Genomic DNA, 13492 nt, shown 5'->3' on the forward strand with positions numbered 1-13492 from the left:
GCAACGACATGAGCTGACCACCCACGCGTCCAAGAGCCATCCGTAAACCTCCTCGTGGTGGAGGCCTGATGCGGACCCCTATGGGTCCGTAATGAAACGGCAAATGGCTACTGGGGAACCATGAGAGATGCTCGCTCTGCGGAGTTGATCGCACTCTTGTTGCCCCTAGAGTTACCGGCGAAAGGTGGCCCTCGTCATGGGAATACTTCTCGACCGGACGGCCGGGGTCGCCGGGTAACCCGTCCCGTGTGCCGGGTTTCCGGGTGCGGGTTGGGGGCCGACCTCACTGGCCGTAAAAAGAAGGCCGGCGAGCTGGTACGGACCGATAGGTGTTAAGGCCTCGATTCGGGACTTCGCCCGGGATTCCGGGCCGCCGGATCGGGCTCGCGCTCGACTATGCTCGGAAAGCTCGCCGAACCCACGCTGGAGCACTGCGTCTCAGCTGGGGCCTTGCACGAATGCTCGCACCACGCGGGTGCAGGGGAGGGACCTCCACGGGGTTCCCCGCGGGCAACGAGCGGGGTTAACCCTTTCGATACGGACACCGACTATAGTCGGCGGCCGCGCGACGTGCTGTGTGTACGGATGCCGGTTATAGTCGGTGTCCGTGAGACGGTGCAGCGCGGTGCCCCGTTCAGTGGCGCTACTCCCGCGGAACGGACTGCCGTAGCGAAAGGGTTAAGCGACCTCCCTTCGGGGAGCGCGTCGCGGAGGCCCCGATCCGGCCAACGCCTCCCCAGGGTTTGTGACGAACGGTCCGGGGCATTCAGGTTTTTCTGAGCCCGTTCTTTGGAACCGGTGGTGATGCTGGACAGTGGTGGGTTTCGTATCTCCCCCTCGGGGTAGCCGTCAAGGGACCATTGTTCTAGGTACGGGGGTGGCATGCCACCATGCGGATCGAGCTGTCCTGAGTCTATTCTGAATAATCTGCGAGTACGTTAAGATTGTTCCAATCGTACATAATTATGAATTGGAACATGAATGAGTAGTAACATTTTCAAGCTGGCTTATAAATACGTTAAAATGATGTCAATGAGTTACTGATAAAATAGGTAGATATGTAATCGTGATGTGTGTACTTGGCTTGGTAATATGATTTAAGTAATTTTGTATGGATACTTTGTATGTAATGCAGGTTTTTGGTATACGAGGTGCATCACTGCATTCCTCTACTGGGCGAAGTAATTTACACGGAAGTGTTTTTGTTGGGCATCTCTTGACTCGTAACGCGATCATCTGGAATAAAAAACAAACAAACATTTTCTTAAAATACATATAAATGGTTGTTGCGTGATCTAATCTTAATGGAAAAAAGAACAATTTGGAAATTTTTAACACTCGTTTTGGTGCTAAAAAACTAATGTTTTTCTGGAACATTTCGTTCAAACGTGAGTAAAAAATCATTAAAATATTTTTTTTACATTAAGAATAGATAATGCAATAAACATTCACGTACATTTTAAGAAAATTTTAGGCTTTTTATTTCAGATGATCTTCCCAGGCAACCCATGAAGTGGAATGTACGTAAATTAATCTTCTAAATTAGGTCTATAGGTATAATAAATGTATATCGTCTACCATCCACATAAAAAAATATCTAAAGGACAGATATAAATATCTATGTCTACTGTAGATGAAAATGATACATCCACTATTGATCTAGAAATATCTGCATATTTCTTGACGCATACAAAATATATAAGAGCTCTAATAGACATCTACCAAAAGTTAATCAACATCGTTGAAAATACGTTTAAAAATAAAGACACCTCATGTAACCTAACATTTTTCATACATACGTAACGTTTATATCTAAATTCCAAATTGATAAAACTGTTAATTTCGCCCATACTCTTATTTTTTATTTACTTCCTCTTTGGCTGGTGACCATACATCATGATTTTTTACCACTGTGTAAAATATGATGTATTACCAGGCACCGTATGAAGTATAATATACTTATCATAGACGTACAAATTAGGACATAAGTATAGAAAATTTACATTATCTATGGTATGCATCATAAAAATATCTTGTGAATATATATGTAAATCTTTGTCAGGCCTATATTTTCAGTAAATATATCATGAAAGTCTAGATAACCTCTATAAAAATCTAAACTTATTCAGATTAATAGTTTATATTCAGCTTTCACAGACTTATAAAACTGTAGTTACACTAACAAATTGAGCACATTTAAATGAAATATCTTAAAATAATATTCATAAAATTCAGGCACTTTTAGTATATAAGGTTGTACTAAAATTATGAGTTTAGTATCTCAAAAGTGAATCGGTATACATTTATTATACACTTTGAAATAAAAAGATGGTTTTATAACATACTGTTACAATTTTTTAAATGACTTAAGTCACTTACGAGTTTTTTTTAAGAATAAGTTTACAAGTTGCAATAAGTATCTTTAGCACCGATCGAAAAGTACCGGAGCGGTCTTCATAAATCCAAAACATATTTATTCCTTCATAGGCTTTGGTAACATTATTGTTAACGTTCCTGCTTCCTCCCCATGAGTCCTGGGTTCAAATCCCGACACGTGCAAAAAAAAATGTCCTGTGTCAAAAACAGCAGAACTTATCTGCATAGCTGTACAGAACAAGTTCTCAAACAGACTCTGCTCAAAAAGTGTTTTGAATTTAATTCTTCTTACAAATATATATGAATATTTGTAGACCATCAATTGCAGATATCTTCGATGTATGTATATATTACATACCATATCTGGATATCTAGCCTTTAAGTGTATGTAAAATAGAGTTTATAGATATCTATATATATCTTACGTTCAATAAACATTTATATACGATTAACTTACGGATATTCCGCGTTCCGCGGTGCCTGGGCTTGTTAATTCCGATGGCATTCGTAAAAAGATATACTTTCTGTGGTGACATAATATTGGGTTGTTCGGAAAGTAATTTCGTTTTTCTTTTTATGTAAATGAAAGACGATTTTTTTATAGCGAATAAATATTTTATTGAATTATATATTGTCCATTTTGGTCCAATACATTTTGCCATCTTTCTGGCAGTAGCATGATTCCACGCTCATAAAATGTTTGGTTTTTGCTGTCAAAAAACTGATCCAGGTGATTTTTTACCTCATCATTTGAAGTAAAGGTTTTACCGTCTAAAAAATTTTGTAGAGACCGGAACAAGTAATAATCGGAAGGTGCCAGATCTGGAGAATATGGTGGGTGTGGCAGTATATCCCATCCAAGCTGTAGAAGCTTTTGGCGAGTTAAGAAACTTGTATGAGGTCCCGCATTATCTTGGTGAAACACTACACATTTTCTATTGATTCATTTGAAGTAAAGGTTTTACCGTCTAAAACATTTTGTAGAGACCGGAACAAGCAATAAGCAGAAGGTGCCAGATCTGGAGAATATGGTGGGGGTGGCAGTATATCCCATCCAAGCTGTAGAAGCTTTTGGCGAGTTAAGAAACTTGTATGAGGTCCCGCATTATCTTGGTGAAACGCTACACATTTTCTATTGATCAATGCTGGTCTCTTCCGTTTAAATGAATCATTCAATTTGTCCAGCTGGTGACAGTACACTTCAGAATTGATCGTTGTGTTGTTCGGTAGAATCTCAAAAAAAAACGATTCCTATGAAATCCCACCAAACAGATACCATCACCTTTTTTTGATGAATTTCGGCTTTCGAAGTTCTTTGAGCCGGTTCATCTTTTTTACTCCATGATCTCTTGCGTGTAACATTGTTGTAGACAACCCATTTCTTGTCCCCAGGAATGATGCGCTTCAAAAATGGATTATTTTCTTGACGTTTGAGAAGCAAATCACAGACGTCAAGCGATGACAGAAATTTCTTTCCGTAAGAACACGAGGAATCCATATGTCGAGCTTTGAGATTAAACCTAGGCGTTTCAAATGATCATGAACGGTCGATTTCGATAAATTTAATCTCTCAGCGATTTCACAAGTTGTTATTCGCCGGTTTGCATCAATTAATGCCTTTATCGTGTTTTCATCAGCTTTAAGTAGCCTTCCAGAACGTGGGGCATCTTCAATATAAAAATTGCCGAATTGAAATTTTGCAAACCAGTTTTGACCCTGGCGTTCCGTCAATACATCTTCCCCATACACGTCGGATAATTTTTTTCTTGCTTGAACAGAATTTTTACCTTTTCGATAGTAAAAAAGTAAAATATGCCGAAAATGCCGCTTTTCACTTTCCATATTTGAAAGGGTACCAACCAAAAACTACTGCGTAGAATCAATCAAACCTTTTCACAAGCAAGCCTTGCTAGATCAGCTGTCAAAACATATAATGATCATGCGGCTTGAGTGTGAAGTTGGCCGTGAAAAAAAAATTAAGTCCTCTGTTGGGGAACAACGAAATTACTTTCCGAACAACCCAATAAAAGTTATATATTTCGAGGAAAAATCCAACTAGACTCATTTTTTATCACTTAAACATATATTACTAAAGGACGAAGTTTTTTTACCCCATGTTCTTTAACTTTCGTTAACAACAGAGGTATGTTTGATGTGTTAGCGTTTTGCTACAAAATTGGTATGTCTAAAATTAGCTTTTACATTTCTCGATCAGTGCTAACCTTCGCTTGTCAATAAAAGCTATACGTTGGCACTACGAAGATATAGTTGGGAATGATCCGCCTTGTTTTGACTTAGACAATAGCATTGCACAATGTTTACCCACCGTCGATTCCAATTTGTCAAAATGTAGGATACAACTCGCTATTTTTGCATTGGAGATTGCTTTCCCTCACGAGAATCGTCAGTCACGAAAGAAATTTAACGAGAATGAATAGCTATTTATTGATAAAACGAGCCACGAACGCCAAGTATGGATTTATTCTGAACCAAACAACCTTGAACTAAAAGACGTTACTATTGGAAGAAGCAAAACCGAAAGTCCAATTTGAAGAATTTTTACGTCTTATGTACGCCTTACTAGATATTTAAGTAATACAATTACTGCACAATAATGATATATTATTAGACTTGTTACGTTAATACTTTCCACTTTCACCGACAAAATACGCGCCTTATTCCTAAAATGTATCTTTCACTAGATACATAAAATTCGTTTGTACTGTCAATACATTCATTACAATCTCAAAAATAAATCATTATAAATGTACACCGTGCAGTTTAAACGTTGTTTTGATGTTTTTCAATTTTGTTTGGACCTGCAATAATAATATTTTCCAGAATTTTCTTATGCCTTTTCATTATATGGTTTTTGTAGGACGTCGTGTACATCGCTTTAATACGGGGCGTAATAAATCTACTATTTTCGACCCCTTAATTGCATATTTTTTAACTAAATTCAGGATAAGTTCTTTTAAAAAAATAAAATTGGGGTCTCTCCCGAGTCGAATATATTGTGGCGGTCATAGCATATATATTGTTATGCCCTAATATTATAATATTCTTTTGATCTTCTGCCATTTGCCGGACCCTGGGAACTCTGCCGGACAACGCTTCACAGCGGTAGTTCCCTGGTCAGCAGAATCATATGTGCCCATAATTGTGAAAGTGGGAAAGGAAGGTACCTGAGGTGTCCTCCTCCAATTTTGTTCATTTTTAAATATGTTACAGAGGACTAAAATCTAAGGGACCCGTGTTTTTTTTTATCGGCGGATAAACACTTTTAGGGGGTGAAATCAGGCTTCAAGGTTGGCCGTGCAAGAGGGTGAGTTGGCTGTTTCATATAGAAGCACTCGACCGATTTTCATGAAACAACCGTCAAAATGTAGGGAATGAAGAATTATGAAACATGCATTTGGAATTTTTCGAAAAAATTCATTTTTAAGGGGTGAGCCACCCCATTGAATATTTCTTTTACCCCTTACGCGAGCAGTAATTGCTCTTTCCAAATGAAACTTGGTTAATTTATAGACCAGAACAATACAAAAAATGTTTCATTTGGATAGAACAATTACTGCTCGCATAAGGGGTAAAAGAAGTATTCAAAGGGGTGGCCCCCTTACCCCTTAAAAATGAATTTTGTTGGAAAATTCCAAATGCATGCAATAAATTGCAATGCCAAAGGCATAACAATATATTAGAAGTTTTTTCTTCGACACGGGCCTTCGATAGCCCAGCGGTTACGCTCACCGCTCATACCATGTAGTCTCTCGGGTTCAAATCCCGCTCAGGAGAGATTTTTCGGTGTCTAACAAGGAAACATTCCCAAGTGTCCGCCCCCGATCTTATTGATTTTCATATATGTTGAAGAACACAAAAATCTGAGAGATACGTGTTTTTTATATCTGCAATGATCCACATTTAAGGGGTGAAACAACCCCCCAAAGTTTGGCGAAAATTCGATTTTTATAACAATTTTTGTAGAAGCAATGGAGGGATTTCGACGAAACTTGGTATAAACGTATTCTGTATAAGGACGGTGAAAACACAATATTGTAATTGCCCACAAAAAATGAGGAAATACGTGTTTTTTGCTATTTGCCAATAATCATTTATACATCGATTGAAAAGAATGGATGTATGTGGTATACGGGTATATTTCGACCAGCTATATTGGATTATATCGTGACCAATTCATTATACATAAATCTTGTGAACGTGCTTATTCCTCAAAATGTCCTTTGTTTTCATAGCACGCAATTATTTATAAATAAATTTAAAATAAAGTTTAAAAGACTAAAATAGTTTTGCAACAGATCCGATGACGCAGTCATCACCTGTTTCTAACTAGTAATACAATCTCCTTGGTGAAACGGTAAAATTGGATTTTTCCTGTTTTTACGATAATAGAGTTAGCGATATTCGTAAATAATTGCATATTATGAAAACCAACGACAGTTTGAGGAATTAGCACGTTCACAAGATTGATATACAATGAATTGGTCACGATATAACCCAATAAAGCTACTCGGGATATACCCGTATACCACCTACATTCATTGTTTACAACCGATGTGTAAATGTTTTTTGGTAAAAAGCAAAAAAACACGGATTCTTCATTTTTTGTGAACAATCGCATCGCGTAAGTGGAACTTAAGTAGGAGTGCTCGTTTATTAGATATTACAAAAAAATGTCGCCTGAAGAGTAGTTCACCCCCTTGGGGGGGTGTAGCATTGCTGGGCAATATTGTGTTTTCACCGTCCTTATACGAAATACGTTTATACCAAGTTTCGGCGAAATCCCTCTACTGCGTCTACGAAAATTATTATAAAAACTGAATTTTCGACAAACTTTGGGGGGTTGTTTCACCCCTTCAATGTGGACCATTGCAGATATAAAAAAAACACGTGTCTCTTAGATTTTTGTGTTCTTCAACATATATGGAAATCAATAATATCGGGGGCGGACACTTGGGAATGTTTCCTTGTCAGTACTCACTAACCAAATCGCCTTCGATTATCAATCCCACTTTGATTTCTTTGTGCTTATCAGCGAATGCCCTGTAAAAAAAACTACGCCCTAGAGGACAGCATCCGGAAGCGTTCTGGACCAAACTTTCTCTGGGCATCTTCAGAATAAAATCATCTACCGCGAGAAACGGACATCTCCTGCTCTCAGAGACGATCAAGTCTCACCGCGACTCCAAATAGTCACCCGCTAAATCGTACTTTGCGACCGCCGCTTTTAAGGTGAAGTGAAACCCCCTTCAAATCAGTCGATTCGAATACAACACTTTTTTTTAAGGGTATTAGACCAAACTGTCCGAAACCTTGACACATCACTCCTGATCATCTAAGAATTGTCCGGACACATTCAAAATTTGGATTTTTTAACCAAATTTTTTAACTCAGCCCAGACCAGAACCAAAATGGCGTCGAGCGCTCATATTTCGATCAATATATAATTATCGAAGGCTCTGATACGAGAAACGAAAGGATCGGAACAATTTATGACAATTTAGAACACTCTGGTAATCGATAAACTCGCATTTGCACGGGATAAAGGCAAAAAAAGTGTTGTATGCGCTACTATGCCAAAACGATGGTAATACGAGGTCTCGGAGTGAAAATCTGATCGACCTGGAAATCACAGATGGCGCAAGGTGTCCCTCTGCAGTCAATTAGGCCCCCCGAAAGCATGAATCCAGAGGATTTCTGGAGTTTTACTTTGATTTCTTGATATTTATTGTACAAAAACGACAGGTGGAGTGTGCCATTTGGTACAATACCCAATATAATTCGACACAATTATTAATATAAAAACGAACGTCGGCAACGTAAGCATTTAGAAAAATCTTCTTTATCGACGTCGATCAAGTTCCTCGACATGTTTCAGTTCACTTTAAGAGGAGGAATCGGTGGCTTTGGGTACCGAACCACGAGCTCGTAGACGACACTTAAGGTGAAGTGAAACATCCTTCAAATCAGTCGATTCGAATACAACACTTTTTTTAAGGGTATTAGACCAAACTGTCCGAAACCTTGACACATCACTCCTGATCATCTAAGAATTGTCCTGACACATTCAAAATTTGGATTTTTGGAACAAATTTTTTAACTTAGTCCAGACCAGAACCAAAATGGCGTCAAGCTCTCATATTTCAATAAATATATAATTATCGAAGGCTCTAATACGAGAAACGAAAGGATCGGAACAATTTATGACAATTTAGAACACTCTGGTAATCAATCAACTCGCATTTGAACGGGATAAAGGCAAAAAAAAGTGTCTTATGCGCTTCTATACCAAAACGATGGAAATACCAGGTCTCGAAGTGAAAATCTGATCGACCTGGAAATCACAGATGGCGCAAGGTGTCCCTCTGCAGCCAATTAGGGCCCCAGAAAGCATGAATCCAGAGGATTTCTGGAGTTTTACTTCGATTTCTTTATCACTATTGTACGAAAACGACAAGCGGAGTATGTTACGTAATGCAATACCCAATATAATTCGACACAACTGTCAATATAAAAAAAACGTCGGCAACGTAGGTATTTAGAAAAATCTTTTTTATCGACATTGATCAAGTTCCTCGACGTGTTTCACTTCACCTTAAAGGTCCTCTGGAATGCGGCCCATTGTTCCCCCTAGGTTTTTGATGCGGAATGTGCGAGGATACCGGAGACTTATCGGATTTCGTCGAAGCACCATATTTGGACCATTTGCGTGTCGTGACTAGAGTTCGAAATCCAGTAAGTTACGTCAGAAACGAAGAGAAATTCCCGGTAACTTATCGGTAATTTCTCCAAAGCCTTTTTTATCGAGAAATTATGAGAATTTGAATTTTTCAACAAAACGAACGAGAGGTTTCGATTAGCTATAGAGAAACATCGTGGAGGGGAATTTCCGTTGTACGTTCTCCGTAGCCAATCAAAACCTCCCATTCGCTTCGTCGCAGAATGAAATATCAGTTCGTTTGAAACAAATGGCATAGAATTTTCCGTGAAGTTGTACATACGTGAATATTTTTAGCTGGAGGTAAATACGACCCTATAATCAATTATTCTAATAGTAATTATTACTCTATAGCTTGAACTTTGAAGTTGATTGAAAAAAAAAAGTTATTTAAACGAAGAAACCTAAAGTATAAATAACAAAATTAACGTTCTCTTAAATTCTCAATGTACCCGGTAACTTACGGTATGTTTCACAGTTACCTTCTCCAATTTAATGTTACCGAGAATTTTCGAACTCTAGTCGTGACCCATATTCGCAATACAATGTCTCGAATCTACTGCGTAGTGTTACGTCTGGGAGGGAAGAAATAAATTGATTATATTGCGAAAGTAGATAAGGTTGATTTTTATTTTATTCTAGGGTTTTAACAAATGGCTTGGAGTTTCTGGGGTCCCCTGGTATCAACGCCTGGGCGTTATAGTCGCTAGATTCGAGAATGTCAATTCGGATATTAAGAGTTAGATATCGAGGGGAAGCTGAACCGAGCCCCGCGCCCTCTTGTATCAAAGGAATAGTAGGACTTAGATATAGAGGGGAAGCTAGACCAAGCCCCGCGCCCTCTTATATCAAGGAGATAGTAGGAGTTAGAATTAAAGGGGAAGCTAGACCAAGCCCCGCGCCCTCTTGTATCAAAGGAATGGTAGGAATTAGATATTAGAGGGGAAGCTAGACCAAGCCCCGCGCCCTCTTGTATCAAAGGAATGGTAGGAATTAGATATAGAGGGGAAGCTAGACCAAGCCCCGCGCCCTCTTGTATCAAAGGAATGGTAGGAATTAGATATAGAGGGGAAGCTAGACTAAGCCCCGCGCCCTCTTATATCAAGGAGATAGTAGGAATTGGATATAGTAGTTGTTTCTCCTTTCAAGAGGGAGAAGAAAAGAAAGAAAGTTCATATAAATGCGAATGATTGATTTATTAGAACATAGAACAAATGTAGTACCTTGTATAACAAGAAGATTGGCTTTCTTCCTCGCTCGTACTTGTAAAAATTGGAACGTCGCGAAATGCTCGTTGTCTAAGCGAGACCGAAAACTGAGACAAAACTAAGACTGAAGACTGAAGACTAAGAACACTGATATTGAAAAAGTTCCCTGAGGACTGACCATGAAAAAGTTCCCTGAGGACTGACATAAGGGTGCATAGGTGCGTCCCTTTTTATACGGTTCCTAAACTGCGTTGTTTCAAAATTCTAGTAGAGGGAGGACACTGCCCCCAACTTAACATTATGCATTTCTATAAGCTTTCTTACTTGTGTTAACAATGTAAGTTCGAAGCCCTAAGTTGGGCTACCACTGGCCCGGGCCATCGTTGTCCTAGAGGATTATGAACAAGGGATTTTCTTTCTTATCACCTTTCGCATGGTGACGGTTACCTATTGTGAGCACGTTGCTAACACGTGATCGCTAGAAAATTGACAGTCGAGCGAGGATGATATTACACGATATTAATAGCATAATATTTGGGAAAAGTAATAATTACGGCGCTTAACTTAATTAATATATGTGGTTGGAGGGGTCACGTTACGTGGGACGTAACAGTAGTAAGGAGCTTGGATAATGCGCCATAGATGGCAGCATGTTTCCCGAGAACGAATAGCTCGTTACAACAGTAAAGATCAGGATTTCAGGCGTGGGGGAAATGAAAATATAATTTCTTCATTGCTACAGATAATGAAATAAACTTTCGATCGATCCAAAAAACCCGGCAAAAAATCAGGAATTTATTAAAATTTACCCGACTCTGATTGCTGCTATGTACGTAAAGATATGGCACGGTGAAGTTTTCGGCACACTCAGAATCGTTGTTCTCACATCGTCATCGTCGTCCCTCCAGTCACAGATTACCATTTTCGCACTCACATGATACGTGGACTGTCATATAGTTTTTGGGCAGCCAACAGCGACATTGCCTCGCGCGGAACGAAAAGGAACTATACCCATCTCAGCTTTATAATGATTGGATCTTGATAGAAAAAAGGTTTCTTGATGTTTTTCAGAGCACCGAAGACAAGTCATATAATATAATTTCAAAATTCAAGATGGCGGACCCAATATGGCGGATAAAAATGTAAAAATTGTTGGATTTTTATAAAAATGAATGGTACTCGTGCCAGCTGAATCCAAATCTGACAACAAAATTTCGAAATTCAAAATGGCGGGCAGGAAATAAGAAAATAGTAGTATTTGTACAAGAAAAAAAGTGGTTTATAAATTTTTGAGGTCGCTGAATCTAAATCTAGCAACAGAATTTTAAAACGTAAAATGGCGGATAAAAAAGTTTTAAACGGTTAACATTTTTTTCGAAAGAGTGATTTCTCCAAATCTTTAGGGTCATTGCTTCCAAATCTGTAAACAAAATTTCTAAATGCTGAATGGCGGATCCAGTANTTAATTTTTTCCTCCGTTTACACGATCATTTGTTATCATTTTCCGGAGAGCATATTAAAAATTTGGTGATTAAGACTGCATGGTTTGTGTGGTACAGGTATTATGGGAAGGTGTCAGATACATTTGCCGACTTTATTATTAATAATAGGGACATTAACATTTTTTTTTTACAAAAAGGAGTGAAATCCCCTCAAAACACCTTCGGTGTACAAAAGTTTAGCCAAATACATTTCTCTTTAATCAAATAATTGTAAAAAAAGCTCTAATTTCTCCCTTCCCATGAAAAGCTCAAATCATCTATTTTTGCCAAATATAGTAGAACATTCATTCTATTAAAGTCTCAGCTAAAATATTTTTGCCAAATGTCACAGTACATTTCGTTTCACATATTATGTATGTACAAGATTTTCTGCATCCTCAAACCGAAGACAAATATTAAAAACTATATCGAAACAAATAAAAAAATTAGAAACTAAATTTCAAGACAATATTATATTTGGCGAGCACCAAAATAATCATATGCTAAGAGTATACCTCGGGCGTACATAAGTACCTTTTTCTTTCATTTTTTGTGAAAGATTAAAGAATCTTGGCCTGCAATTATTATACCTGAGTATATGCCGTACATTTCAATGTATAATACGTTCGAAAATTCTCATTACCTCACCCACAATTAAACATTATCGTAAAAGTCAGTGAACTTGCCCCGGTCTCCCCTACGTTTTCGTAAAATGGAAAGGATGTTTTTTTACACCAAAAGTGTTTTGTGGGAATATATTCAGTGAATTGAAATTCAATCAGTGATTTCTAAAAGCATTTCATCCCCTTCTGATTCCAAATGAAAGGAGAAAATGTCAAATAAACGAGTTGCGGTCGTTTTAATATTGGGTTGTTCGGAAAGTAATTTCGTTGTTTCCCAACAGAGGACTTAATTTTTTTTTTCACGANAAAAAAAAAACAAAATTACTTTCCGAACAACCCAACATAAATACTGGTCCGTCTCTCTGCTCTCTTTAGAAACGCGTTTATACGGGCATGTACTCTCCATTCATGTATTGGTACTCATGTGTATATACGCACAAATGGAGCTTCAATGTTGTATGCACTCAGCGACATAAAGTCATTAAGGAATTACTAAGGCGTCGGACAATGGCCTGAGTTTATGAGTTGTTTTTTCCGTGAGCATCTCAAAATACCCAAAGTAAATTCCCAACACATCTTAGCTAACTCAGATATTATTTCTGCGTTTTCGCATCTCCTCTTGAATAAACATAAATTTTTAAGTGTCTTTATCCTTCATTATCTATCCTCCCAGCTTCAAATGGGAGCCAAGAAAGCGCTCGCACAGCCACGTTTTTGTCGATTTGCTTCACTACTGGGTTCTCTTTTATTATAGAATAATATTTCATATGAAACATTTTTAATAGCTGATCGCCGAGCCGCCTTATACCTGATGGTCCGGTAATTATTCGCACCTTCAATATCTCCGAAAGCATGGGTGTCAACAAAATTAGCTACTTGAAGAATGCAACGTTCCTGCAATTTCTCCGTTTGCACGATCACTTGTTATCATTTTCCGGATAACATGTTAAAAATTTGGCGATTAAGTCCTCTCGGTTTAAATTTTACAAGACCTTACCTGCGACGTGAGGGCGTATGCCGGTGCGGTTATGGGGGAAGAACGGTCGGTTCCGGATAATTAATTTTTTT

At 38.3% G+C, this 13492-nt stretch overlaps 1 protein-coding gene across 3 annotated transcripts in view; it reads right to left on the minus strand.

The window, feature by feature from the left end:
* Nucleotides 1–13492, minus strand: part of LOC105696069 (growth arrest-specific protein 2) — a 98558-nt gene that overhangs the window by 74214 nt on the left and 10852 nt on the right. Inside the window, exon 1 of one of the 3 annotated variants that reach the window (XM_023432936.1) lies at nucleotides 1120–1162. The exons of the other annotated variants lie outside the window; for them this stretch is intronic. The gene's annotated coding sequence lies outside the window, so the exon portion shown is untranslated. Of the gene's footprint in view, nucleotides 1–1119; nucleotides 1163–13492 lie in introns of those variants that run through there. 3 annotated transcript variants of the gene reach the window in all.

This window comes from Orussus abietinus, unplaced genomic scaffold (assembly GCF_000612105.2).
Source record: "Orussus abietinus isolate OABI.00-Male unplaced genomic scaffold, Oabi_2.0 scaffold304, whole genome shotgun sequence".
Classification (NCBI taxonomy): Eukaryota; Metazoa; Arthropoda; class Insecta; order Hymenoptera; family Orussidae; genus Orussus; species Orussus abietinus.